This window comes from Halichoerus grypus, chromosome 10 (assembly GCF_964656455.1).
Source record: "Halichoerus grypus chromosome 10, mHalGry1.hap1.1, whole genome shotgun sequence".
In the NCBI taxonomy this organism is placed as follows: Eukaryota; Metazoa; Chordata; class Mammalia; order Carnivora; family Phocidae; genus Halichoerus; species Halichoerus grypus.
This window is the reverse complement of record NC_135721.1, coordinates 137,591,200-137,618,555: the sequence shown is the minus strand read 5'-3', so window position 1 is coordinate 137,618,555 and position 27,356 is coordinate 137,591,200. Positions and strand designations below refer to the sequence as shown.

The following is a 27,356-nucleotide window of genomic DNA, read 5'->3' as shown; positions in this document are numbered from 1 at the left end:
CCCGTGCTGACCCCATAGGAACTGTCAGGGCCGGGGGGGGGTGACCACATGTCCTGGCTCACCTGGGGTCAGCCCAGCTTAGTTTGTTGCCCCCGTGGAAGCCCTCCCCTCACGGAGTGGGGTGATAAGTTAGCGGGTCACGCTGGCTAGAGACAGCGCTGCCCAAGGGCGCAGGGTGACTACCACTAGCTTGGTGGCGGGGAGGCAGTAGGGAAGGGAGGGAGCGGGGTGCTCCGTGCCCAAGGGCCACATCCTGGCTTCTGTTCAGCGGCTGCCTCTCGCCAGTGAGCCAGCTGTGGGCGCCCCGTGTGCCGCCCTGGCTACGGCTCGTCTTTCACACTGAAGAACCGTGGTCCCCCGGCGCCAGGTTCCGGACCGTCCGCCCGTCCTGAGCTGGCACCTCGAGTTCAAGCTGCGCAACTTACACCTGATCTTGTCTATTTCTTTTTTTTAATCAAAGACAAATGATGCCATAAGAAAAATGTAAAATAAAGACGTTGATTTTGCATTTCCTTTTCCCAAATGCCTGTGGGGTTTTCCAGCCTGGTCCCTGCCGGCCAGGTCGACTCCAGGTCTGGTGCTCACTCAGGCTGTCTGTCCGTTCAGAAACTTGTCTCCACGCGTTGGTCTGCTGGACCTCGCCGGCCACTCCAAGTTGGCCAGGAGACCCTTAAGCACAGTGCCTTCGAGGTCGCCTGTCCGCATGGGGGAGGGACACGGGGTCAGCCTGGGGGGCCACATGTGGAGAAGTCCTCGCTCCCGGGTCAGGTGGACTGGAGTTTGAGGCGCTGCCCTGCCTCGTATGGCCGCGCTGGGTGGCAAGGAGGGGACAGGGACCAAGATGAGGTTTGGGGCACTGGGAGCCCGTGTCCCCATGTAGGTCTCGTGCTCCTCCCTGCAGGTCAGCAGGCAGACAGGCAGTGTTGGGATGAGCCCGGGGGACACAGGGACACGCATGAGTCAGGCACCCAGGCAGGCCAGGTGCTGCCACCTCTCATCTTCCGAATGTCCACAGGAAGTCCGTAGCCTTGGTGCCTCGGCCCCCATCTGTGAGTCAGGATACCCACCCCGCTACACGGAGGGCTTCAGCAGGGCCGCCCAGATCTGGTGACCCGACGGGCCCGTTAAACGCAGACTCTCAGGGCCCGGGAGCCTGCATGGAGCCCAGCGCCCAGGGTCCCTGCAGAGCCGCGTTGGGAGCCCTGTGGCCAGGGCCAGGCTGCAGAGGAAGACCCCCGGAGTGCAGTCTGTCTAACGAGTCACAGCACTTTCAGGAAACAGGCTGGGCAGGAGAAGTGGGAACGGAGTCACACCTGCAGCGTTGTGCCCATGGGCGGACGTGCCGGGGGGATGGGGCTCAGCCGGGGCATCACACCCCTGTCACGGGGCACGGGGAGCTTGCTGCCATCTCGTCTCCGTGCCCACAGGCCCCGGGCTGCCGTTCCCGGGAGACCGCTCACAGGGAGCAGGTGAGCAGCCATCCGGCGGGGCAGGGCAATGCCCCTTCCCACCTGCTTGTGGAGCCTTCTCCCACCCTGCCAGGGTGCGGGGTCCCCGAGTGGGAGACCCAGATCATTACTTTGAGGGAACCAAGTGGCAGTGCCCTCCTCTGCCTGCCCAGCCCTGAGCAGCTGTTGGGGGGGACACATCTGTCCTCCTGCCCTGTCGGGCCCAGCCCGTCCTCGGGCACCCCAGGCTCTGGGAGAGGGTAACGGGCCCCAGAGTGAAGGAGACGAGAGGCAGGAGACAGTGGGAGGCCACAGAGCACCCTCGAGGACCACATGGCAGCACGACAGGGCCTGGGCATGGAGGGATAGCACAGCATCCTCATACAGCTGCGCTACCGCTTGGGAGCCCAGGGCTTCTGTTGGAGGCTCGGTTTCCCCATCCGTAGGTCGAGGAGGATGCCACGTGCCTAGGGCCAGGTCTGGGATCCACACGAGTGCGCAGCCCGTCCGGGCCTGGAGGTCCCTGGGGATGGAAGCAGCGTTCTGCACTACCCGACGCAAGGAGGCTTCCTGGAGGTGTCCACTGTAGGATGGGTAGGGTCCCCACAGAGAGGAGGAGGGACTGGATGCCCCGGCCCCAGGCACCCGGCCCGTGAAGAGGGGTCCTCGACAGGAAGTGGGGAGGGTTGACAAAGAGGGAAGGAAGCAGTGACCTCCTCCCTGTTTTTGTCATTTTTAAATGTGTCGTGCCCAGGATGAGGGAGGCCGGGCACCCTACCTCTGGGCATGGGTGTTGCTGCTAATTTAAGCCTTTTCCCCAGTGCCCCTTCAGGGCCGGAAGCTGTCAGGACCCAGAGCCTTAATATAGCCGCCAGCAGCCCCCTTCCTGCAGCTCTTCCTCCCGCGAGCTCACCCCTCGGCCCCGCCCGGCTGGTCATAAACAACCGGATGAGCTGGGGAGCCTGGCGGCGTGGGCAGCCCAGCCGCTATCGCAAGGACAGGACGCATGGAAGGGCTGCTCAGTGTGCGCCGCCTGACCGCGCAGTCCATTCCCATCACCTCCCAGCTGAAGCAGGGACCCTGGATCCTGCCACTGTCCCGGCCACAGAACGTGTCCCCTGAACCCCCGCGGGTCCGTCCTGGGTGCCTTGAGGCAGGAGAGGACCCTGTCACTGAAGCCGAGAAACTGAGCGTCCAGGGCGCAGAAGAAAGGGAGACACCCGGGTCCCTCCAGTCGGTTTCCCTCCCCCCCACCCACTGAGAGCCCTAACACTTCTCTGCAGGTGCAGAGCCGGGGTCCGAAGCACCCAGCGACCTCTGGGGGGCTCCTCCGAGGGGACCCCACCCCCAGGTCATCAGGCACCCAGCCAGGGTCAGTGACAGCCGCGGCCGCGGCTCACCCTGCTTTTCCGAGTCTTGTTGCATTTAGCCAAGAGTGTATTCGGTGCCCACCCCAGGGTGCGCTTGTGCCCTCGGGCCCTGGTGCCGCCTCACCCCGGCCTCCGCCAGTCGCCTGCCCCTGCGTCACCCCGGCAGCGCAGCCCGGGGCACCACGTGCAGCTGGGCGGGACCTGAGGGCTTCCGGGGGCGCCGGGGCTACCACCAAAGACCGCTCACTGAAAAACGGGTGCAGCTTCCCTAAGGTGCTCGGCTGAAAACTGGAACGTGCTTCTCAAGAAGGGAAAATGGTTCTTTGGCGTAAGCAATGCAGGGTACCAACGTTTTATTTGACCAAATAAGGACATTTCTTAGAAGAGAACAGTTGCTGTTGTCACCATCATCAGACACAGGCCATTCTGCCACCAGACGCAGCCGCCGCTGTCTCTGGGGACGGGACGACGCCTTTATAGCCTCTCGCTGTTTCCTCTGCCTCAAACCGCGGACGGCTTGTGGCGGCACCGGCTGCCATCCTCCAGGCCATGTGGACAGACAGAGGACGGCCAGGCCTTGGGGTCCCAGCCCCCAAGTGGATCCCCGTTCGGCTGACGGAGGCCGAGAGGCCAGGTGCCCCCGAGGCTGCGCGGCTGAGGCGCCAGGGGTCCCCGTCCTTCTTCCCGTGTGCACTTAGGCAGAGGCTGAACCGGCCCCAGAGGGGAGGGGGCTGGCCCAGCCCACAGTCCTGCTGGAGCCGGGGTGGGGGTGGCCGGCCCTCGACGACCACTCGGAGGCCATGGCAGGCAGCCCCCCCTACAATGCCCTGCGACGCCCGCCAAGATGTTGACATGGACGGCTCCAGCCGCCTTATTTATTATCTGATAAAGGGCTCTCGGCACCGCTGGTGGACGGCGTCTGGCCGTGCTGGGGCCTGGGGGAGGGAGGCGGGTGGCTGGGAGGCCAGGAGGCCAGAGCAGCCTCCACACTGGACTCTGGGGCAGGCACACTGAGGAATCTGGACTTTTCCTGGCGAGCGGCTTTCCTTCTTCACTGCCCCCGAGCCAGCAGGCCAAGGAGAGCCCAGCGCCAGCACAGAAGGACCCTGGGCCTCCCTGTCTGGGAGTCACACTCCGCAAGACCTGAGCCCGCATGGTCTCTGGAGAATCCTAGCCAGGGTCCTCCTCACCGTCGGCCCCTCCCGTCCAGCTGCCTATCCCCCACCCCTCCACACTTGGCCCGAAGCTCAGATTTTCCATGATGCAAATCTGGGCGTGTTTCTTCTTTGTTTCCAAACACTCAACCCAGGTACCAGCCCAGCAAGTGCACAGCTGGCCAGAACCCTGACCCCCCATGACCTCAGGGCTCCCCTTCCCCACACCTGTGTCAACTCTTACGGACAGGGGACACCTGTCGGCATCCAAATGTGCCATGCCTCTGGGCCTTTGCACGTGCTCTTCCCTTGGGCGGCAATGCTCTTTCTCCTGTGTGCCTCACTGGTGACATGCACTCAGGGGCAAGACCCTCTGATGCTACCTCTTCCAGGAAGTCTTCCTCAGGCCATGCCAGGAGGTGTCTCCAAGCAGAGCCATCCCCACTGCTGGGGCTGCCCTGGCACAGGGAGACACCCATGTGCCCGAGAAGTGGGGTGGGGGATGCGACTGAGGGATTGTGTAGACTGAGCCTTCGAGATCAGAGATCCTGAGAGCATTGACCGGTTACAGTTTATTCTAAAACTTGTCTCCCCAAGCCTTGTCCAAGGCTTTTATGACCAGGAAGGAGGCCACAAAGTGATGAGCCCAGTGCTTGGCCAACACTCGGTAATGGTAGAATCCATGCGTGAATGGACCGGGTGCCCCTGCTGGCTCAGCGGGGGGGGCGGGGGGGAACAGGCTGCCCAGCCCCTCCCGGGACCACCCGCCATGGGGACGGGGGGCTTCTGTCTGTCCTCGGTCACCCTGCAGGGCTCAGTCCTGCTGAGGACAGCCAAAGACGGGGACAGGAGGGGTGTGCTGGGGTCCCCAGGAAGGCAGATGTGAGGTGAGGGGTCCTGGGTGAGGCAGGATCCCCAGAAGCACGCTCCCAGGGGCATCTGTGTGGCGGTGATCCAGACACGTGGAAGGGGGTGGGGAGAGGAGCGCCTGCCCGTGCCGCTCCAGGCCTCGCAGCCCCAGCCCGATCCCACAGGTGCTCAAGCGAGGGCACGGCCCCGGGTGTGGACATCAGCGTCCACCCTCCACCGGGATGGCCCTATGCATGCAGCAAAGGGCTTCAGGAACCCCGGTCTGGGTCCGTGGGCCCTCGGGTGGGCGCTGCTCCACGCACGGGGCAGGAAAGCACACGCGGCCAGGGCCAGTTCCAATAGCTGGGCCCATGAGCCTGGCCAGGGTCAGGGACTCTGCGGGGCTGGTTCCCATGCCCGGATCATCAGGGGTGGGAATGGGGGCCCACGCCAGGGGCCTTGGGAGCACACTCAGGTTGGCCACGGGGTGGGGCAGGCCTCCCGCCAGAAGGCTGAGCCCGAAGGATTCCAGTTCCCAGAGATTTGTACATGACTCCGGGCGGGGGGGTGGCTGGAGGGCTTCACGTCTGACCTTCGAATCCATCTTTTCTAAGTCATGTCTCCTGAGTGTAAAATGTGCCAAGTTGTGCAACGTACACATTTTAGAGATTACACAACTTTCAAACCCTGTTCTGGCATTTCTTCGTTTTTTAATAATATGCAGAAGACCTCAGAACAAGGCAGGGAGGGCCCTTGACCTTGACCTTGACCTCTGAGAGGTTCCGGTGGCCAGGAATGGGGCAGGTCAAGTCAGACCCAGAGCAGTCATGTCCTTGCATGGGGATGATGAAGCCACTGTTTGTGCAGACGAGGAGGGGTGAGGCCGGGAGAGGGCAGCAGGGGATGGAGAGACAGACACACAGAGAGAGTTGGAGAGACAGACATAGAGAGAAACAGAGAGAGACAAAGAGACGGACAAAACACAACTCTGACCCCCTGACCCTACCCCCCCTTTTCCCAGTGGCCCATCCTGGGGCTTGCCTGGGACTTGTGTCCCTTCCCACTGCGTGATGCCTGCGGGACAAGCCCTGGGGGGGACACTGGGGGCAGGAAGGACTCAGGAGTGCCTGGCCCCTCCCACCTGCACTCAGCTGGACGCCCGGGAGCCGCTGGGTTAGCACCTCCCCATGGAAGACAAGGCAGGCAGGTGGCTGGAGAGGACATGGACTGCAGCTTCGAGAGGCAGAGCCCACCAGGCCACAGGGACAGCGGGTGAGGAGCTTTTCTGAAGATTTTGACAGAAATACGAAAAGCCCTTCATGCCCAGTCAGTCAGCATGGCCGATCCCGGGCCAGGACCCAGCCACATCCCTCCTACGGGAATCTCTCTCCAGCAATTCCGAAACAGGGGATGGGGGGATGCGCAGAGAGTCAGGAGGGGCCCCACACCACTGCGGCCCTCCAGGGAGCGCTCCCTGGTCATCCCAGGGCACTGGCCAGCTTGAGACTGACAGAACATGTCCTGGGGACTTGAGCCTCCTAAGAAAACGGAGGGCCCGGGTTTGGACAGTTTGGACATGGTGTCCCCAAGGAGAATGGGCAGCGGTCGTCTGCTCGAACATGGCAGCCACTGGCCCATCTCCCACCCTCGGGGGTGAGGGACCGGGGGAGGGGGAGAAGGGGTTCTGGCTGCGGGCCGGCAGCCTGACCCTGGACTGTGGGCATTTCTTCAGTGGGGCCGGGAAGTCCATCCCAGACACATGGAATAGGATGAACCAAGTGTAAGGGGTTTGGGGGTCCCTTCCCTCCATGACACTCCAGCGGCTTCCGGAAGGATGGGGGTAGGCAATAGTCACCCCCACCGGAAGCCCCTCTGAGTACCTCAGTGCAGAGCTTGGAGCCCAGTTTAGGGAGAGCGTACGGAGTTTGTCCGGAGCTTGTAAACCAAACACGGAAAACCCTACCACCACGGCCTCCTCCAGTCGAGGGTTCTGTGAGCAGGCGTGTGCCCGGAGCTCCTCCAGGGTCTTCTGGTGGAAGATTTAAGACCCCGCAGCCCAGCCCCATTAACCTTCCTTGGTAAAATATTAGGTCTGTCGGCTTCCGGCCTGCGCCTCCCCTCGGTCAAGTTCTGAAGGCTTCCTGGCCCCGGCTCTGCGGGGTGTCCGCCGGAGTTCACAGCCACTTGCAGATAAACCTCCCTTGTTTATTTTATGAATGAGAGAGGACATTAAATACTCAAATAAAGTACATCAACGCACCCGAGGCCAAGAGACACTTACCGCACCAGCCCTTTTTGGGGGGCTCAGAGAACCCACGGCCAGGCCGGAGGGGTGGCTCCAGCGAGGAGAGCTGGCTGGTCCGGGACATGAACGGGCTGGGGGGTCTGGGGATGGAGGGGTGGGGAGCTCTGTGCAGGGAGCATGGAGCCCCACACCGGGGGGCCTGTCACGGTCATCAGGCTAGCACAGCTCCGTCCTGGGCCGGCTCTGGAGCGGAGAAGGAGCCCCTTTCTGGGTCCTCCCTGTGACCCCCAGAAGGAGGTGCAGCCCCTGGGGACCCAGGAGAAGAGGAGGTGCTAACAGATCCTCGGGAGCCCCCGGCCCTCTCCACGGCCCCCTCTATGCCACTCTCCACCACTCCCACCCCACCCTGACTGCGGGGGCTCCCCCCACTCTCAGCCTCGGCCCTGCTCAGCCCCTCCTGAGACTCGGCTACTCCCCCAGCCTCCCCAGAGTCCTCACATGTGTTCTTGCTACCCCGAGGGGCTCCTCCCCGCTGCCATCGCCCCCAGCCCCCAGCTCAGGGCCGGACACACAGCAGGTGCTCAGTAAAGACCAGTACTGGATGGAATTGTTGGCAGACTCCAGACGGATGGAGGTGCAACCTGCCCAGGGGCCCAGGGCCCTCCCCTGTCCTGCAGCGAGAGGGCTGGGCACCACTGGGCCTCCCCTGAGACCCGGAGGACTCTCACACTCCCTCCTCAGCCGAGACAGCTCTAGGAGAACCTGGTCAGGACAGACAATGGGCGCTAAAAATACACCAGGGGCAGGCAGGATTTCCCAGGAACATCTGTAAGTCCTGTCCGGCGGAAGTTATAAATACTAAGTAATGTTAATTCAGAGTCATTAGTCATCTGGGGACAGCCACGTCCTTTGTGGGGACAAGGGATGTTTTTCCTGATTCATAATTTATTGCTCTTTACAGTTAAATCTAGCTATAGACAAAAAAAAAAAAAAAAAGGAAAATGAACAAAGCAGGGTCTTCCCTGGAGCCACTGAGAGCCAGGGCCCCGGGGAAGGTCAGGAGCAGGGCTGGGCAGGCCTGGGCCACCGCTGTCCTGGGGGTCCAACCTGCTTATCTTTTCCCGCCCCACCTGCTCGCCAGGGCCCCTCTCATGGGATCGCTGGAACAGGCACTGCTTCCAGGGAAGCCAACCTCATGGGTCCCCAGGGAAGCAGGGGCGCAGAGTCTGTTCAGCACTAGGTGTCCCGGCACAGAGCACAGATCCCTCCTGACCTTGGGGCTGCTGGCCCCACTCTTTACCAGGGTCAGGCACAAGCCAGGTTTGGGGCCCGCTGCACAGAGTCCAGAGCTCGGGGCTGCGAATTCCTCCCCCCACGTGTGTGGCTGGACTCGTGCCCCGGCTGACCCACACTGAGAGCCTAAGCCCTGCATCTCAGAGCGTGACCTCATCTGGAAACAGGGTTGTTGCAGATGCACTCAGTTAGGCAAGGTCATTAGGATGGGCCCTCATCCAAGGTGACGGGGGTCCTTATAGGAAGGGGACATCGGGACACAGACACGCACACAGAGAGAAGCCCGTGTGACAATGAAGGCAGAGACCCGTGACACTTCCACAAGCCCAGGAACCTGGCGACCACCAGAAGTTCGAGAGAAGCCCGAGACATTCTCCCCCAGAAGGAACCAGCCCCCCACCTTTCTGTTGTTGAAGCCGTCGTCCATGGTGCTTTGTTCCAGTGGCCCCAGGACACTCACATCCCAGGCCAGCTCACCACCTTTCCGCTCCTCCACCCGGAGGGTCCCCCCAGGAGAGAGGGCCTCCCCCTGCTGCTGGCAGCCGCAAAACCCACAGCCCATATGCCCATATGGGCCCAGATCCTTTTACCTCAAAGTGCATGAACCTCACAACCGCAGCTCTCCTGAGCTGCCCTGACCACATCCCCGCCCCCCAGACACAGGAAGGCAGGGCGCCCTCATCCAGGCCACAGTGGGTCGGTCACGGGCCCATGGCGGCAGAGCAGGGTGCACAGGGTTTGAGAGAAGGAGCTGACCCTGACCCTGCTCTCAGTGAGCCACCCCGTTTTCTTCTGTGGGGCCATCACTGGGATCTGGAATGTCCTTATCACACACGTGTCTGTGTGCCGTCCAGCCCGGCGCTGTCTGGTACAGCCATGCCTCGAGCCACGAGCGTGACTGTGAAATGCCAGGCCGCATGAAGACAGGGGCAAGAGACAGGCGGGATGTATGTAGTAACTTATTTTAACCCCGTGTACCCAAACTGTTACCCTTTCAGCACATTAGTGCCACAGAAAGTGCTGATGTGACCCTCCGGTTCTCGTGTTTGGGCTGGGTCTCTGCAATCCCGCGTGTGTTCCACGCGGACCGGGCGGCTCCGCTGGGACCTGCTGGTCCTCAGCAGCCCCGAGTGACAAGTGACGCAGGGCCTCCGTGCGGACAGCACGGGGAGAGACAGCTCCACGGGGCTTTATCCCCAAACCGAGGCAAGGGTGAGGCGCTGTAGATACCTGTGCGCATTTGCTACTAAATGAAAGAGTCACCGCGTGGACGGACGTGCAGTGACCCAAGCTGGCCTCGAAGCCGTAGTCTGCACCTGTGCGGGAGGGCGGGGCGGGCGGGGCGGGGCGGGCAGGAGGCGGGGCGGGCAGGAGGCGGGGCGGGCAGGAGGCGGGGCGGGCAGGAGGCGGGGCGGGGCGGGCAGGAGGCGGGGCGGGCAGGCAGATGGGCGGGCAGGAGGCGGGGTGGGGCGGGCAGGAGGCGGGGCGCAGTTTGGGGCGTGTGGGTGTACCTGGCTCCAAAGTGCAGGTGGCACAAGCTCTGTGGGCAGGGGGCCAGGTGGGGGGGAGGGTGGGAGCCAGGCTGCTCCCCCTCCTGCCCCCTTCCCCGAGGTATGGGAGAGGAAGGCAGAGCCTAGGCCCCCCGCAGCCCCCTCCGTGACACCCGGGCCAACTGGACTCCTGTGGTTAGTTTCCACCCCAAATAGGAAGGTCGAGCCAGCACTTGGGGACGAGGCCTCCGCAGACTGAACCCCCAGGTCCGTGGACACAGCCTCTGCCAGTGACAGATGGGGTGGGCTCTCCACGCAGCCTGCTGGCCAACACCCCAGAGCAGTCGGGCCACCCAGGCAGGGTGGGGGTCGTGCCAGGCTCTGCTGCCAGGCAGACGTGTCTGCTGATGGCTGGGGGAGGAAGGGGCCTGGTGGGGCGACAGCCAGGAGGAGGGGAGACCGCGTTCTCCATTGAGAACACCGTGATGGGCTGCTGGGTGCCCAGCTGAAAGGACAGGGCCTGATCACCCCGGGGCTGCAGCCACAGGTCAGCGGGGCCCAGGTGGGCCTGGGGGCGAGGAGGACGTGCCAGGCCCGTCTGCCGGGTCTCCCACTTCCTCTGAGAGGATGACGGCCTCCCTCAGGGCCACGGCCAGCTCCAGGCACCAGGAGGTAGTCCGTGGGCTCTCCACGCTGGGCCACACAGGAAGGGCCACACAGGACAAGTGCAACCACATGGCATCCTCCGGAACCCACCTGCCCCACCCCCGTAAGTAGTGCTGCCAGGGCCCTGCACACACCTTAGCAGCGGGGCCAGCAACTGGACATGGTGAGCACAGACGGCCGGCCCTGGCCCCGCAGGTCCTCCACACAAGCATGTGAGCCTCGATGGACGTCACATGCCATCAGGGAGGGACAGGTGCAAGCTGGGTAGGAGCCGGGATCCAGGCCACACCCCAGCTCTGCACATCCTAGCTGTGTGGCCTTGGGCAAGTCACTTAACCTCTCTGTGCCTCTGATTATCACAGCTCTGCCTATTACTGCAGAGATTGGCAGCCCCCCAAGGCTATGGGCAGAGGGGCTGGACAGCGAGCACAGCCGTGGGCTCCCCGCACGAGGAAGTCCTCGGGACGGTCCACTTCATGCAAAAAACCAAACTGCCGAATGAGGCCCTCCTCGAACGGCCATTCCCAGGGTCTGCATTTTGGGGCCGACGCACAGGTGAGGTTCTAGAGGGATGGAGTGGAGAGTGGTGGCCAGGCCACGCTGCCCACTTGCCTTCCCAGCAGCCGCATCCCACACACCAGGGCTCGGAGTGATGCACGCCCCCACTACACCCTCTACTCGGCTCCAGCCGGCGTGGGTGCAATGCACGTGAGTGGGATCTCCTGTGCTACTGTCCCCGGGGGGGCCCAGGCAGAATCCAGGGTGCCACAGAGAGGAGGGTGATCCCTGGGGTGCCCCGCTCCCGCCGGCAGCCCCACGCCTCCCTCCGAGGCCCCTCCCAGATGAGCCCTCAGGTGCATGGGGCCACCAGACAGCCGGCGGGCCTGGCAGGCGAGGCCAGCAGTGACCAGCAGGGTCCTCCCTACAGCGACAGAAGGCGAAGCAGGTGCTACACTTACCAGGACATTCTCTCTGAATTACCCAGCCAGGCTACGGTTTGTCACTCTCCTGGGTAATCGTGGGCTCCACGTGGGGAGATCAACTCGTCCCAGCCCTGGGACCCTGGAAATGGGCTGGGCTGGCTCCTCCCCTCCACCTTGACCCCACCCGCCCCAGGTTCAAGGGGAGAGTCAGAGAGAAGGAGGGTGGAGGGTGCTAGGCTGGGTGGGGAGCGGGGGTGGCGAGACCCAGCCAGGCCACGGAGGGCACACAGCCTGTCCCCGAGGGAGCACCACTTGGGAAGCCCTCGGCCCCGAGGTTAACTGGGACCGTCCGTGGCAGAGGCGACTGCACAGTAAGGAATTCTGCATTTCCTCAACTATTAGTTCACTCTGAAATATTTACTCATTGTCGAGGATGTGCTGTTCGTCTCCTGGGGAGACAGCAACAGAAATCTATGCCCTTCCAGTTCTGGAGGCGGGAAGTCTGAAATCGGGGTGCCTCCAGAGGGAGCCTCCAGGGGGAGGGTCCTTCCTGCCCACCCCCCAGCTCCCGGAGGCCCCCAGGCATCCCTGGGCTTGTGGCCGCGTCCCTCCCATCCCTGCCTCCGTCCTCCCATGGCCCTGGGATGTGACCTTAGGAGGGCACTGGCCGTCGGATCAGGGCCCACCTTAGTGACCTCATCTTAACGTGGCCACATCTGCAAAGACCCTATTTCCAAATGAGGCCACACTCATATGTTCTGGGAGTTAGGACTTCAACATATCTTTTGGGGGACACAGTTCACCCCACAACAGATGCCAGTCCCATTGAGGTTCTTCAGAGGTATCTGCAAAGGTGGCCAGCCCCTCCCCTCCTGGAGTGGATATTTGGGTGAGGGCAGGACAGAAAATGTGTGAAGAAGAAAATGAGAAAAGCAGACAACTGGTGCAAAGGCCCTGAGGCAGGGGCAGGGAAGGGGGAGCAAGGAGGCTAGAGGAGAACACAGAGGGCGCGGCCCAGGTCACAGGGCCTCGCCAGCCTCTGGGAAGACTGCTGCTCTGAGTAAAGGCGGGGCTATGCAGAATTCGGGGAGAGAAGGACACAGTCTTCGGTGTTGGGACAGATTCAGGGGGACATGCTGTGCCTGTGGGAAGTGGCCACAGACTGCCTGTGAAACCCTCTCATTGGCCTCTGGGAACTAGGACAGAAAACATACATGCTGGGAGGACGCAGCCTTAGGGACCACTTCAGTTGCGAATGGGACCCCGAACCCACAAGTCACTGCAGCTGGGGCAGGGTCCCTGGGGCCAGCAGCGCTCAGGGAAGTGGCTGAGAGCCAGGAGCCAGGCAGGTAGAGCCTCCTTCCCTCCTTCGTGCATGCATTCATTCCGCCCAGCCCCGACTGCGTAGACATGGAGGGTGAGAGGGGTCTGTCCACTTCTCCCCGGGGCTCACAGGAAAACAGGTGATGCATCTGTCCCTATTGTGTTGCCCCCATAAGTGTGGGGTCTCAGTGTTTCTGGGCAACCCACACGCACCTGTTCTTGCACGGTCACCTGGGGTCCCCTGTGCTCCCTGGGCTTTGAGCATCCTTGCCCTGAAAGGGCAGCTGCCTCGCTCTGGCCCAGGGTCCTCTGAGCATCACCGACACGTCCTGAGCAGCATGCAGCCCCAGCAGTGACAAATGACACCCACATGACACATGGGAAGAGCAGAGCAGGCAGCCCTCAGGCCGACTGGGCCGGTGGCGACTGGGACGTGCACGCAGGTGGCAGGTGTGCTGACTCCCGGGGCTGCCCTGGGCCGCACACAGATGGAGCACATCCTTGAGGCCCATGACACGGCCCGCTGGGGCAGTGGCTTGGCCTCGGCAGGCCGGCACTCTGGCGCCAGCCTTGGGCTCTGAGGCCGGGCAGCTTGCTGGCGCACACCGACCAAGGCAGACCCCTCCCCAGAAAGCCCTCGCTGGGACCGGCACGGACGTCAGTGTCGCGAGCTGTTGGAGGCACTCCGAGCAGAGGACCTGGTCGGCTGAGCCCGAGGGAGCTGGCGCCTTGGGAGGCCCAGCACCTCTGGACTCCGAGGGCCCCTGCCCGCCGGCCCCGGCCCCAGGATCCTGCCAACTGCCCAGAGCCACAGAGCCCCTGCCTTCTGGACCAGGGCGGGCTTCCCTCCCATCCTCTTTTTCTTTAAAAGACGAGATCTTTGCTCGCGCCTTTGATCTTCCATAAAGCGCTGTGGCCTCTGCTCCGTGTCGACTGTGACATTGACAATTGTTTATTAGTTCTAAAATAGCTGAAATTCATGTCAAACATTCCGCATGTTAGAAAAATGTTTATGAAGTGTTATCATCGTTTATGTAACTGTGCGTGTTTGGGAAAGCAACATGGGACGTAACGGACCACACAGGCCTCAGCCCCGGGGCCACACCTCCCTGGGCAAGGGAGGGTCCCAGGGCCCGGCCCCAGCCTCCCAGCCTCTGCTCTGGGGCTCTCACCACTGCTCACGGTCAGGGAGCCGTCCCCCGGGCCACCTAGCGACCCACCGGTGTCAGGTAGGGAGGAAGGCATCCACCCGCCGCCCTAAAGCAAAAGGCCAGGGAGGAGCTCTTTCTCCCTGTGGGGGGCATTACTGAAGCTTTAGAGGGGCGTCTCCACGGACTGGCATCCAGCCCCAGTCGTGGGGTGGGGACGCTGTCCTGCTTGTCCCCTCAGATCCTGACGTGTCCACTCACAATCCCACTGGGTGGGGCTTTCTTTGGAGGTAGACACCTGGCCGCCTCCCTGGTGCCCTACACGGTGCTGAGGCCGGGCGGGGTGTCCCTCAGGGCGGTGGGCTCAAATCCGGGCACAGAGAGTCCAGCGGGCAGCCCCAGCAAGGCCCCCAGGACCACTCCTGCCCCCCTGCCACCAGGGCAGCAAGACAGCCACGGTTTCTGCCCTCCTTCATCCTTTTCAGCAGGACAGAAAGGTGTGAATGGCTACTTGCTGTCATTTCAAATGTGTTATTCATTGCATGTCACGTGAGGTGCAGAGGCCAAGACATGCTGCTCCCAAAGGACGTGGAGGGCACAGCGCGGGGAGTGGTCGTGCGAGAGGACTGGGCTCAGCCAGGAGGAGGGACCACTGCTGGGAAAGCGACAGTGTGGACGGCCCTCGCGTGATGTACATCACTCCGGCCGGGAGGCTGCGCACACACGGTAGGCTCAAGGGCGCTGCCGGAGACCACGGTCACCAGAGTGGGGCTGCGTGGCGGGAGGGGGAGGGAGCGGCGAGGAGAGGGAAGGGTCCAAAGGCCTTCAAACCGAATGCCTCCCATCAAGTGTGCTGCTGCATGAACCGCGGGCCGCCTGGCCAAGCTCCACGGCGGCGGCGGCTAGTCGGGAGCTCCGAGGACTGGGAAGGAAACGTGTCTCCCTCCGGAGCAAAATGCCCAGAAGAGTTGAGAGCAGGCCCTGGGCTCCGCGCGTCCCAGCTCTACAGCAGCCCCGGCCGGAATCGCAGTGCGCCACGCACACCCTGGAGTGCGCCTCGGCCGCGAGAGGGACGCAGCACGGTCACCTCGCGGACGAGCCTCAGACACGTGCTGCCCAGAGTGAGAAGCCAGAGCCAAGGCCGCACGTGGGACTCCGTCTACCGGCGGCGTCCAGAGCAGGCCGGTCGGGGCCGGAGGACGGGCAGCGGCTGCTCACGGGGCGCGGGGCTCCTCCTGGCTGATGAAGGTGTGTAGGCGCGGTGGGGACACCACTGTGAAAGCGCCAAACGCCATCAGTTGTTCACTCCACCATGGTTCATTTTAAATCATGGGAACCTCACCTTTAAAAAAAAGTAAACCTCAGCAAAATTTTGGAAGATCCTAACCTGAGGGTGCAGGGTCCCAGGGCACACATGGGGGCAGCCTTCCCGCCAGGGCCCGGAGAGCCGTGCACAGAGCTCAGGACTCTGTCCCTGGCAGACCCTGAGGGGGGTGGGGGGGACATCAGCCCCAGCCAGGCACACCCATCACTGGTCCTCCTCACGCACGGGGACAACTCCAGAGCTGGGGGGCCGGGGGACTGCCAGGAACCCACCTGGTCCCCCGCGCATCCTCAGTACCTTCCCTGGCCCCTTGATTTGCTCCTTTCATCGGGTTGTTCAAGCTGATCCATAAAATAAAGACTTAAATCCTGCCCCACGGTGCATTACCACCCAACAAGGAGCCCGTGGTAGCCAGAAGCATTTCCTTCTGGAAAGATCTGGAGTGAAAGCAAGCCGTCGGGACATCCCTGCCCTTGTCCAGAGCCAGCAGGACCCTGTGCTTGCTGGAGGCCAGATTGGTGCCACTGTGCCCCTGCCCAGGGCACGCTCAGCCCCTCTCCTGGGCCTGCGACTCTCTGGCCTCTCTGGGCGTCTTCGGGCCCTTCCCAAGGAGGAGGAGGCAGCTCCTTGCCGGCCCGCAGGTCCACCCAGGTGGCCTCCCACCCTCCCGCCTCCAGGACGCTGGGACCGGCGGCAAGAGATATTTGGATCTCCCTTCCCACATCCTCATCATTTAACTTCCTTTTTGGCCATAAAATTCGGACTTTTAATATTTTCAACTCTTGCTTCCCATAAAACAACAATATTAGTATTTCTCTAAAGACACGCATACCATTACTGTATCTTTATGATGTGTGCGGGATGCGTGGTGCCTGGGTCTCGGCTTCCTGACAGGACGCTCCTGGCCACAACATCAGCTGCAGCATCTCGGGTTGACACGCTCTGCCCATGCCCCGCAGGAAGATGCAGTTTTATTATCTGCGATGTGCCGACAGACAGCCCAGCCCAAGGCCGGGCTCACTCCCGTCACGGACACCTCCTCACCCCCTCCTCTCCTAGAATCATGGATGGAGTTCTCCCGACCTGCGGAGATTTACAATCCCCATTACACGCTTGCATAAATCCCCGCAGCTCGGGAAGCCGGAGGCCGTTCTGTGCACACCCGCAGGGCCCGGGAGAGCTGCCATTGGCCGTCGACGCTGTTTATATCCTGGGACGAGTAAGCAGAAAAACAAGTTTTCAGCTTCCTGGAGTCCGGTGATGAGGCCCAGAACTGCTGGCCCTGCTCTGGGCGGGGTCTTGAGGTGAGCGTCATGGCCCAAGTGACCAGGACACTGTGCTCAGGGGCAAGATGGCCTTTGCTGACAAACCCCCTCCCTAAGCCCATGTCCCGCCTGGCCGACAGGCTGAGGGGTCTGGGCCCTTTTTAGCCACAAAATGGCAACAAATAAAACAGTCTTAGGAGGGCACGTGGTGGGCTGGGAGCCCCTATTGTCCCAGAAAGGAAGCTGGGGCTACAGAGGTGGGGGGATGGCCCCCGGCCCCTCTGTCCCCTCCCCAGGGTCCTCGCCCTGCCGCCAGGGAAGTCTGTTTTGGGATGGTGGGAGATTCACTGCGGTCCCACTCAAACTCCCAGCAAGTTATTTTATGGATATTGACAAACGGCTCCTAAAGTTCGAGCAGAGAGAAGGCAAAAGACCCAGGGCGGCCCAAGCAGCACAGAAGAACAGAGCTGGAGGGTGCCTACCCGACATTGAGACTTCCTGCAAAGCCAGAGCAATCACGCCTGTGTGTCCCACAGAAGCAGAGACAGACAGACCAGTGGGGCAGAGCAGAGCCCCGAAACAGGCCCCAGGAATACAGTCAACTGATGTTTGACAAAGGAGAGAAGGCAACACAATAGAGCAGAGACCGGCTCTTCCATAATCAGTGCCGAGCCCACCGGGCGTCCACCTGCAGAAAAACAAATCTAGACGCAGTCTCACACCCTTCACGAAAATTCAAAGTGGGTCACAGACTTAAATGTAAAGTGCAAACTATCAATTCCTAGATGATAACCCAGGAGGAAATCCAAGTGACCTTGGGGATGGCAATGACCACAACACCAAGTCAGGATCCGTGAAAGAGAAAGCTGACAAGCTGGAGCGCGTGAGAATTAACGTCTGCTCTCCAAAAGACAACACCACGAGAGTGAGAAGACAAGCCACAGACTGGGAGAAAACATTTGCCAAAGAAACATCTGATAAAGGACTGTCATCCAAAATACAGAAAGAACTCTCAAGACATAGCAACAAAAACACAAACAACCCAATTAAAACATGGGCCCAAGACCCGAACGGGCCCCTCGCCACAGAAGACACGCAGACGAGCACCCGAACACACGCTCCTCGTCCTGTGTCATCAGCGAAATGCCCATGACAATGGCAGTGAGATGTCTGCACGCCCATCAGAAGGACCCAAACCCACAACGCGGATGACACCGAACACGGGCCAGGACGTGGGGCAGCAGGGGTTCTCGTGTGTTGCCGGCAGGAAGGCAACATGGCGCAGCCTCTTCGGAAGGCAGTTTGGAAGGCAATGTTTGCAAAACTAAAATACTCTCACCGTACGATCCAGCAATCATGCGCCGTGGTATTTATCTAGAAGAGTTGAAAGCTCATGTCCACACAAAACCTGCACACGGGTGTTTAAAGCAGCTTTATTCACAGCTGATAGAACTTGGAAGCGACCAAGGCGTCCTTCAGCAGGCGATGGACAAATACACCGTGGTCCATCCAGACGGTGGGAGAGGATCCAGGGCGGACAAGACATGAGCTCTGAAGCCCTGAGAAGACAGGGAGGAAGCCAGACGCATGTCACTCGGTGAAGGAAGCCCATCTGAGAAGGCCACACGCCGTGGGAATCCAACCCTGTGATCTTCCGGAAAAGGCACAAGGACGGAGACGTAAAGAGACCAGTGGTCGTTGGGGTGGCGGGAGGTGGGGTGAGGGCAGTGGGGGTTTCAGGGCAGGGAGACTACTCTGTATGACATTGTAAAGCTGGACGCACGTCACGATGCGTCTGTCCACGCCCGCAGAGCGCACGGCACCCAGGGTGACCCGAGGGTGAGCCACGGACTTTGGGTGACGACGGCGTGTCCGTGTAGGCTCATCCTTGTGCGACATACACCATTCTGGTGAGTGATGTGGACGACAGGGAGGCCGTGCGTGTGTGGGGGCAGCGGGCAGGGAAACCTCTGTACTTTCACTCAGTTTTGCTGTGAACCTAAAACATAGTCTATAAAACAAGAAAACCAACAACACTATTCAGAGGTGAGCTTTGGAATGTGCTAAGATTTTTTTCCCCTTTTTGCACAACTTTTGAACACCCGGAAACAAGTGATTGTCTTTTGTCTTCATTCTGTCTTCCTATCAGCAAATACTGCCCAAACCTGCCTGCAATTGTCTACACCCCTTCTCAATCCACTGGAGTGCACCTCCGAGACCGGCCCCTGCAGCTGGTGGCTCCCACCCCTGGCGTCACCTCCCTACACCCTCACTTCCGTCCTAGGTGGGGACCCCTGTCCTGGAGCCCAGCCTTCTGCTCCTGGCTGATGCCCCGTTTGCTGGAGCACAGACGCCGCCGCTTGCCCAGGAAGCCGCCTCCTACCTCGGAAGTGCGTTCCAGTCCTAACGCCGAGCTGACGAGCAGCTGGGGAGACACTCCCGGGTTGGAAACCATGGTCTCGAGAATGCGAGACTTTGCTCCAGAACCCTTGGGGAGAAGTCCTGATCCCCCACCTAGGACCTCTTCCTTTCTTTTTGGAAGCTTCCCAGGATTGCCTCCTGATTCCAGGTGCTTAGAAACGTTGCCCCAAGATGTCCAGACGTGGGGCTTTGCTCATGTCACTGTTCTGGCCCTCGAGAGCCTTCCTCTGTGGACACACGCGTCCTTCCATTTGGGGACCGTTTCTCACGTTCTTTCTTCAATAACAGACAAAATCTGCCCGGGTGGGATGTCCTCGGGAGCACCCACCATGTGCCGGGTGGTGGGGCTGGGTGACTGCGTCCTGAAGTTACCCTGCTAACCAAGAGGCAGTCGCCACGCGAGCCTGAGAAAGGGCCTGACCTCTCTGCAGCCAAGAAGGGCTGCTCTAAGGAGGTTCGCACGACGCAGGGGGAGGACTGGCCATGAGGGGCCGGTCTGTGGGCATCAGCAGGGCCGTCCAGGGAGATCAGACCCCCAGCTGCCGGACTGGAAAAGCAGAGGGCTGTCCCTGGGAGGTGGCAGGTGGAGACCAGGGAAGGTCCCCTGAGGGACCCCCCAGCTGGCTTGGCCCTGGGGCACATGTCTGACACCCTCTCTTCCCAGCAACATGACAGGTGGACACGCGGTCAGCCCCTCCTACAGGAGAAAAAGCAGAGGTGCAAGGCCGGCGGCTCAGGTCGGCTCAGGGCTGCACGGCAGGGGCCGAGCACGGAGGCGGCCCTGCCCTCACAGCCCTGCGACGGAGCACCTCGCTCCCTCACCCCAGCCCTGTCTCTGTTTAAAACTGCATACCCTGGTCACTGTGGAATGTTTCTATTAATTTTGATCTTCTAAAATCTTGCATCGCAATAGTATCGGCAACTTCTTTAAAAACTCAACAGGCGACTACCGAGCGACCCAGCAAGTGCTCTCCTGAAGACTTGTTCACACAACACCCGCGTCCGAGTGCCCACAGCCACTGGAGGCCTGGGCCCCGCTGCCCTCCCTTCCCTGTGGGGTACACACGCGGGTCCGTCCACACCGCGCCGTGCTGCTCAGCGGCCAACAGCAGGAAGCTCTGGGACGCACACCCGCCAGCTGGGGGACCCTCAGCCCGTCGTGCTGAAGGGAAGAGCGGGTCCTGAACGGTCACCTCCTGCATGATCCCGTTTATACAATATTTTTGGAATGACAGATTTTAGAAACGGAGAATACATTAGCGGCTGCCAGGGTTCCGGGAGGGAGGCGGTGTGGTGATAAAGGGACAAGAGGAAAGTCACAAAAGGGTGTTGGGAACATTCTGTCTCAACGTGGGTGGTGGGTGCAGAAACCTACAGAGAAGATAAAGCTGTAGAATTTCACACACGCACGTGCAGACATGAATGCACAAGCATGCACACGCATGTGCTTGCACACACGGGCAAGCACGGGGTGGGATGATGCTTTTTGTGTCAAAGGCACACTGTTCAATCCCTCGATTATTTCCTACAGCTGTGGTGACTCCACACTTGTCTCAATAAAAATTTTAATTAAAGCGGGGCAGCTGAGTGGCTCAGTTGGTTAAGGGCCTACTTTCGGCTCAGGTCATGATCTCAGGGTCCTGGGATCCATCCCTGCATCAGGCTCCCTTGGCAGGGAGTCTGCTTCTCCCTCTCACTCTCCCTCTGTCCTCTCTCTCAAATGAATAAATAAAATCTTAAAAAAAAATTTTTTTTTAATTAAACCAAAATGCAACAATGTATGTTATTTCTCTTGATCACTGAGTTTTTGGTGCCGCCCTCAATTTTGCACACATTCTCCTCATCTTGATCCCGGCCCTGGTAGAGAACCTGCAGCGCACTGAGCGCCGAGCCATCCTCCCACCCCAGCCCCTCACTGTCACTCTCCCGCACCTGGGTCTCCTCCACGGCCCAGCTCAGAGCCCGGCGCTGGTCCTGGGAGCCTCCACCGGCAGGGAGCCCCCTCGCAATTCCACATCTCGGCTCTCTGCGGGAATCAGCTGTACCCGTGCTCAAGGAAGAAGCCATGCAGCACATTGTCATGGGGGAAACCAAACAGCTCAGAAACGGAAGCAGCATGAGTGTCTATGGGTGGGAAACGGCTAAATACAGTGAGGATGTTCATCTTGAGGGACGCCATGGAGCTGTTGAAGAGGAATGGGGGACATCGTGCTCCCAGGACTGACCCGATTATACAAACTGCCTGAGAGCTTCACCTCTGACCTGCTGACCCCCGGTCTGCAGGGCAGGGCCTGGGCATCTAGCATCTCTCTATCCGTCTGTCTGTCTGTCTATCCATCCGTCCATCCGTCCATAGACCAATCTGTGTGTCCATCCGTCCGTCTACCCATCTCTCCGTCTACCTACCATCCGTCCGTCTACCCATCTCTCCGTCTACCTACCATCCGTCCGTCTACCCATCTCTCCGTCTACCTACCATCCGTCCGTCTACCCATCTCTCCGTCTACCTACCATCCGTCCGTCTACCCATCTCTCCGTCTACCTACCATCCGTCCGTCTACCCATCTCTCCGTCTACCTACCTTCCGTCCGTCTACCCATCTCTCCGTCTACCTACCTAGCCTCTGTCTGTGCTCTGTCGCTTCTTGACCTGCCTTCCGAGCACCATAGTAGTCACACAGGTGATGGTAGCAAGGACCCAGATGACTCCATCACAGTGTGCAGGATATGTCGCGCTCAAGACTGTCAGCGACTCTCATTAGCTGCACAATTAAATACCTGAGAAGTTTTTAAAGTCCCGGAGCCGTGGGCAGTTCCTGGGAAGTCCAGCCGGAAGCCTCCATGGGCCCAGCGCTTCCACGCCAGCTCTCCATCCAGGAGACCTGGAAACAGGCCTTTCACGCAAACCTCGTACGTAATGTTGGCGGGAGCAGTGCTCAGTCGCCCGACGGTGGAAGCCACCCACGTGTCTGTGAATAGCTGAGTGGAGAGAGAGAGAGGGGGAGGATTTCACACACGCACGCGCACACACACACACGCACGGGCAAGCACGGGGTGGGACGACACTGCGGTCCTGCCCTACGGTGGGACACTGTTCAGCCTTAAATGGCGTGAAGTGCTGTCACTCGCTACGATATGGATGAACCTCAAAACTAGGATGCTTGGCGAACAAAACCAGACCCAGAAGATCACATATTGTAGTAGGAAACATCCAGAACAGGCAAATCCATAGAGACTGTTGTTAGTCGTTGCCAGGGAACACGGGAAGCCACAGCTAATAAGTACGGGGTTTGGTTTTGGGGTGACGAAAATGTTCTGGAATCTAGTCGTGTGGTTGCACACGTTTGTGGCTGCCCCAGATGAACTATACCCTGTAGGGTGTTCCCGTGCGCAGAGAGATGGTTGCATGGGGAAGGACGTGGTGGGGGGCACAGTCTGCCCAAGCAGAGGCTGCCTGGGAGCGGGGAGGGAGGACGGAAAGGACTTTGGCCTTATTTGCAAGTGGCCATCTTGCAGCGCCTGCGCTATCGAAAGGGAACTGGAAAATTGGGGGCCTGGTGCAGGGGTCACGTGAAGGGGGAGGGGGGAGGGGGTGTCTCCCCTCCCAGCTGCCCAGACCAGGACCACACGTGCCCCTCCCACCACCCCCAGCCCACAACCACCAGGGTCCAGCCGGGTCATCAGAAGCCTGTCTGCAGCCCCAGACATCACTGAAAGCAGCCTGGCCCCTTTAGGGCCCCCCCCCACTGTCTACGGGGCCACATTAATAGGTGACCCATTTATCTGAGGGCCACAGCAGCAGGCCCAGCCTGGCCGCTGCCCACTCCCCCATCTATCAATCCAGTAACACCAACAGCAGACCGGACAGGCCGGGCTTTTCAAGGTGCGTTTGCAGATGGCTTTGAAGCCTTATCTCCCACCGCTCCCACCCCAGGGATAAAAGCCGGTGAGAGCCGAGGGCTGCACCTCACCCCCGGCAGGCATTTTGCCTCCAGCTGTCCCAGGAAGCGGGGCTGGGGGGGCCCGGGAGTCCTGCTGTGGGGGGAGGGCTGCCTGGCCCAGAGAAGCCCTGGGCTGGGTTCCAGGAGCCACCCCTAACTCCCCACAGCCCTGGCATGGGCCGCCGGGCCTCAGTTTCCCGCTGGAGAACGGGGGCCACGGAGCAGCCTCCAAGCACCGTCACCTCGCCTGCTTGCTGGGGGTGATAGGGGTGGTGCTTCTGAGGGGTGCCTGCTGCCGGGCTAGTTCATCACATTCCCCAGCACCTAGCATCCTAGGGCTTCGGGAAACACTGAAGGAATGAATGCCAAGACAGGATCTCATTCGGTCCTCACACCTTTGTCTTTGGGTTACAGATGGGTAAACTGAGGCTCAGAGGGAGCTCGCCGTGTGCCCTGTTCTGACAGCCGAACCTCCCCAGGAAGGCGGCCTCCCCTGGGGCCTCCAGCTCGGCGCACCTGGAGGGATGCTCCCCAGATGTCCAGGGGGTTGCCCAGCCCAGCTGTGCATTCCGTGGGCTGCTTTCTGTGTCTGCAGGCCACTGGGACTTTCTGCGGGCAGGCTGGGGAAACTGAGGCCTGAACCAGAATTTCCCAGTGGATCAGAGGCAGCTCAGGATCCAGTGCTCCCGATGCCCAGCCCAACGGAGGGGGGAGACACGGCTTCCCCAGGCTGCCAGGGCTTGGGAAAGGGCCATGTCACCCTCTCCCCCTGACCTCCCAGCCTGTTTTGACCCCATGAGCCCTCCAGCCCCCCATGCACATCCCCCCTCCAGCCTGTGCCTTCACTCATCTGTCCCAGGCCTGGGTCACCCACCCCTCCACTTTGTGCACCTCACAGTCTCCGTCCTCTGGTCTCCACGGTGCATCACAGACCCCAGGCTGGGAACCCCCAGGGCCACGCTTGGACACGCAGCATGGGGAGGGAGACTGTGGGGTGCACAGATGGTGGAGTAGGATGGGTGGGGCCCGGGGCCTCCCCTCCACGCCCCCACCCAGGGGAGGACCCACCCCCTGGACCTGACTCCCCACCTGTGTGGAGGGGCCACATCATGTTGGGGAGCATAGGTGCTGCTCTCGGGCAGACCAGCCTCAAATCCCTCACGAGGTGACGTGCCCCACTCCCTGGCCTCGGTTTCCCTACCTGTCAGATGGGGAGGGGGTGCGAAGGGGCCCCGGTCAGCATTCAGGGACAGCCTTGTCATCATCCCAGCAAGATGGCAGCAACGGGGGGCCCTGAGTACAGAATGGGAGACACATATTTGTCCTCCAGGACCCACCCGCCGCGCATACATGGTCCGGCGGAGGTGACTGCGTCCCCTTGGTGGTGTCAGGTCCAGCAATTTACCTCCTGGAGGCAGAGGGGGAGCCGTGGCCCCTCCACAGCCCCGGGGCCACACCAGAGTCCAGGCGAGGCCTGAAGGAGGCAGGCAGGTGGGGCAAACAGGGAAAACGAGGCCGGAGCCCAGCATGGTTTGCTGCCCCAAGGCCAGCCCGGGGCTGTGTCCACCCAGCAGCCGGGGAAGGGGACAGGGGCTGACGCTGCTGGCCGGACCTGTGGGTGACAGACCGTCATACCTCCTGGTCCTAAAGAGCAGTTTAGCTTTTTAAAACTCAACCTCATTCTTACAAAACCAAACGTCCCCTTGCCATTCAGTCCAGCAATCACGTTCCCTGGCATTTACCCAAAGGCATAGACGACTTCTGTCCACACAAACCCTGCACACGGATGTTTACGGCCGCTGTATTCGTAATCGCCCAAACTCAGAAGCAAGCAAGATGCCCTTCAGTAGGTGATGGATAAAACCCCATCCGCACAGCGGAGTATCTGTGCTGACCGGAAATGAGCGATGAAACCTGCAGGGACGGGGCAGAACCATACTTGCCCATCCCTGGAGGCGGAGGCCCGTCTGAGGAGGCCCCACCCGCTGCGAAGCCCGCTACAGGACCCAACTACGGAGACGGCCCAGAGACCCGCGGCTGCTGGCGTCGGGAGGTGGAGAGGACGAACAGGCGGAGCACGGAGGATTTTAAGGGGTGACCACAGAACGTGCAACCCCAAGGCTGACCCTAACAAAAACTGTGGGCTCCGAGGGACAGGGATGCGCCCGTGCGGATTCGTCGACAGTAAAAATGTCCAGGGTGGGGGGGATAATGGGGGACGCTGGGGCGGGGGAGGGGGCCCACAGGCAATCTCTGTGCCTCCCCCTTTATTTCGCTGGGAGCCTAAACTACTTTTTAAAAGTTTATTAATTAGGGGCGCCTGGGTGGCTCAGTCGTTAAGCGTCTGCCTTTGGCTCAGGTCATGATCCTGGGGTCCTGGGATCGAGCCCCACATCGGGCTCTCTGCTCGGCCGGGAGCCTGCTTCTCCCTCTCCCACTCCCCCTGCTTGTGTTCCCTCTCTAGCTGTCTCTCTCTGTCAAATAAATAAAATAAAATCTTAAAAAAAAAAAAAGTTTATCAATTAAAAAACAATTTTATTGAGGTATAATTTGCATTCAAGTTTATGTTTCTCACGTGTCTGGTGGCTGCATTTTGGCAAACGAGCCCGGCCCTCTAGCAAGCACCACGATCAAGACGTAGGACTTCCCGCCCCCCAGAAGTTTCCTTCTGCCCACTGGCCCGCCCCCACCCCAGACCCAGACAACCTCTGCCGGGCCTCTGGCTGTTAGGGGCTCCTGTCAGCGGAGCCGGGCGCTGTCCCTCTGTGGGAACCCAGCTGTCACCCTGAGATACTTTGACACTCACCCCCCACATCGCTGGGTGTGACCACCGGGGAGCACAGCCCACCGACTGTTTACCCACCGCCCCTCGATGCACACTCGGAGCGACTGTGAATATAGCAGCATGAGCATCATGGGGCCACTAGGTCGTGGGGCAGAGGTGTTTACCTTCCAGAAACTTCCAGCTATTGTTCGATTACTAACATGGTCCAGTCAGAGCCCCTGCCCGTCAGCTGACCAGCACGGTGAGCACCTCTTGGGTTGGACCCTGGCCCAGCTATCAGCACAAATTCCTCTTTGCAGGAGAGGCCCTGGCTCAGAGAGCTTGGGTAACTGGCCCCAGCTGGCTCAGCGCTCGAGGGACAGAGTCAGGATTCAAACCCGGCTGAGGTAGGGGGGCGGGGAGCAGGACACAGGCTGACCCTGGCCAGTTTGAGGGTCAGCAGTGCTGGGGGAGAGGGTTTGGTGTGCCCCCATCGCTGCCCTCCCCGTGGGGCCCGCCCCAGCACACACATGCAGTCAGGACGCATGTCCGCATGACTGTACCTCCCACCGTGCGCGCGGTGCCCCCAGCCCCACACGACGAGAGCGCACCCAGACACACAGACTCGTGCAGGGGAACACGCACAACTCTCTGGGCCGCGATCCAGCGCATACCCGCTGGCACCAAAGGCAAGCACACTCAGACACGGGCTCCCCGATGGCCCCACTCCCGCACCCACCCCTCACACGCACACACCACTCCCAAGGGGCTCAGACGGGAGGCGGCAGTGGGCAGGCCTCGTGCAGGAGGCCTCCTCGAAGCCCCAGGGCCTGGCCAGAGCCCGGGATCGCCCTGGCTGATCTCTGCCCCTTCCTGCCACCCCAGAGTCTGGCCACGGCGGCCAACGGGGGCCTCACCAGGGAGCAGGGAGTGCCTCCCGGGCCCTCACCAGCTCTACTGGCCGGGAGCCCCGGGTCTCCCCCCTGAGCCCTGAGCACTCCCTGGAGTCACTACGGTGCCCTTGGGGGAGACTCTGAGCATGTGGGGAAGGGGGTGTGGGGAGGGGAGCTCAGGGGTTCAGGGCAAGAGGGCGGTGGTGGATGGGGGGCATGGGAGAATGAGAGCGGGGGGACTCATGGGGGGAGCGGGGGGCGTGGGACAAGGTGCAGGGGCAGCATCATGGGCAACCGCAGCCCTCGGAGGCCCGCTGGTTTCCGCAGGAGTGCGACCACACCGCCCCAGCGCACAGAAGAAACGCGGGGAGCCACAGCGCCTGGCTCGTCCCGCAGCCACAGCGCCTGGCTCGTCCCGCAGCTCGGCGGCCGTCCCCGGGCCCAGCCCCACCGGCGCCCCCCACCTGCCCTGAGACCCAGCAATGTCCCCAGGCTGGGCCCTCCCAGGGGTGCGGGAGGCAGTGCGGGGCAGCGTTTCCCAGAGCCAGCGGGGACACTTCCAGCCACACCTCTGGATTCCCGTCTCCTGAGCTCTCATAGGGACACACCTGTGCTCATCAGCCCCGCCGTACAGACCGGGAAACTGAGGCCAGACAGGTCAGCCCGTGCTGAGCCGGGATGTGAGGCAAGAGGGGCCACTGCAGGCCTCTCCCTAAGGAGACAAGACTAGCGGGTCTGCTGCCCCGGCCCGCCCCGTGCCCCTCACCCCCGCCACCCTCCCCATCGGGCCCTGGGCTAGTTAACTGGCCGGGCTCGGCCACTGGTAATTATGGGGAAACA

The 27,356-nt window shown here is 61.2% G+C and overlaps 1 long non-coding RNA gene across 1 annotated transcript in view; it reads right to left on the bottom strand.

Moving 5' to 3' along the window:
* Nucleotides 1–13,730: 13,730 nt before the first annotated feature.
* The window catches only part of LOC144379305 (uncharacterized), a 29,632-nt gene continuing 16,006 nt past the window's right edge, over nucleotides 13,731–27,356 (bottom strand). Inside the window, exons 2-6 of the long non-coding RNA XR_013442115.1 lie at nucleotides 24,061–24,152; nucleotides 21,697–21,897; nucleotides 17,838–18,509; nucleotides 16,066–16,316; nucleotides 13,731–15,251 (exon numbers count right to left, since the gene is read on the bottom strand). This is a non-coding gene — a long non-coding RNA (uncharacterized LOC144379305). The remainder of the gene's footprint in view (nucleotides 15,252–16,065; nucleotides 16,317–17,837; nucleotides 18,510–21,696; nucleotides 21,898–24,060; nucleotides 24,153–27,356) is intronic.